The following is a 1,703-nucleotide window of genomic DNA, read 5'->3' as shown; positions in this document are numbered from 1 at the left end:
TTCAGGGATTTCCTAACGGAAAACAAGATTAAACTGGGCCATACCTCATTGGAGAAAAAACCTTTCATGCCTTTATAAATCCAGTAAGTTGTCTTAGGAAATCTGTAATAGAAGTGAACACAGAGCACCCTGTGCTCAGAGACAGAAAATACTGTTTTTGAAACTTTTGGATGGAATACGAACATCCATTCAAAATGAAATCTGATTAGAATTCAAGAATATTCATTTTTCAACATTATAGACTTTGAAGTTGTATGGAAGAAAAGAGGGTTGGCATTCCTGGGATAGAAATGGAAAATGTCTTCGTGACCAAGGAACACATACACGATTAAGGAGTGACCACGTGCTTTGTGGCATGGAACTGAGCCCGGAATGTGGTATTGGGTGGTGGGTAGGGTCCAGGATCTAATCAGACCTGGCTTTCAATCCCACTTCTTCCACTCATTAAAGAAGTTACTGAAAGCCCCTGACTTTCCTTTATATGATATTCTCTTAAGTGTGTTCACACAGTGTACAGCTAAGTCCACTAAATTCAATCTCACTCCGTCAGAACCAATGTACTCATTCAATAGGGCCACAGAAGAAATGTAAAAATACTACAGAGTGGATGACAGAGTTCATTCATTCACTCCCTCATTTAGATTTATCGTACTGCAGTGAATACTAAAGACAATGAATCAGACATAGACCCTGCCCTCAAGGGGAAAAAAGTCCAGGAGAAAAGATAAGATGCATAGACAAATAGCTATGATAAGGCAGAAAGGTCCCCGTGATGTGAGAGATACATGTGATCAATGGGAATCTCAAAAGATCAATTCTTTCCGGTTCTGAGGAACCCGGAAAGGCTTTCCTTTCAGAATTACATCATTTCTATGATTTCTGAGCTTTCCTGAGCGCCAATCCTTGACCATGTGGAAAGGTAAGATTCAGAGTGTTTTAATCATCTGTTAGCTTGGGAAGTATTAGTAATAAAGATATATTTTTAAAATAAAGAAATGAAAAAATAAGGTAATTATGAACTTAGAGGGAGAAAACATTGTATAAGAAGAAAATATATTTACAGTACATTACTTAGCTCAGCAATGAATAATACTTACATTTTTATAATAACATAAGTTCAAACTATGGAATTAACCAAAAGGTATGATTGAACTTTGCTGGGAGTAGACAAAGGAAAATATGTGTATGTAAGTGTGTAAGAGAATTGAATGCTCATTTTCAACAAAAAAGTTAACAGATAATGCCTACAATTATGATAGTGTGAAATATAACGGTATAAATATAAAATTTGGTAATACGGACGTTTAGACTAGAGGAATCAGTTAGAAGTTGAAAGTTGTTGTCATGAGGGCAGGGCTCTGGGCAGGGATAAGATTGGGAATGGGCTACTGATTTTTATTATGACCAACACAAGCTATTAACTTTTTAAAGCACGTACATCTGTTTCATTAAGTAAGTTTTCAATGAAAAGGGGGCGGGGATGATGTCGTAGATACATGTTTTGCCTGTTAATCTTCTTCCCACACTTATTCTGGGAAGGTAAACTTTGTTTTGTCAAAACTGTTTATTCCACTTTTAAATACATGGTTCCCATGGAAGATTACATTTTCTCAGTTATCCCTTTTTCCTGGCTGTGACTGATTGGTCCAGATTTGAGAGGGAAAAAGGAGATGAGAGAGAGAGAGAGAGAGAGAGAGAGAGAA

The 1,703-nt window shown here is 36.8% G+C and overlaps 1 pseudogene; it reads left to right on the top strand.

Moving 5' to 3' along the window:
* Positions 1-247: 247 nt before the first annotated feature.
* LOC130706040 (U6atac minor spliceosomal RNA) lies at positions 248-351 on the top strand (annotated as a pseudogene).
* The last annotated feature ends 1,352 nt before the right edge of the window (positions 352-1,703 follow it).

Source organism: Balaenoptera acutorostrata, chromosome 20, assembly GCF_949987535.1.
Source record: "Balaenoptera acutorostrata chromosome 20, mBalAcu1.1, whole genome shotgun sequence".
Classification (NCBI taxonomy): domain Eukaryota; kingdom Metazoa; phylum Chordata; class Mammalia; order Artiodactyla; family Balaenopteridae; genus Balaenoptera; species Balaenoptera acutorostrata.
This window is presented reverse-complemented; position numbering and strand designations above follow the sequence as displayed.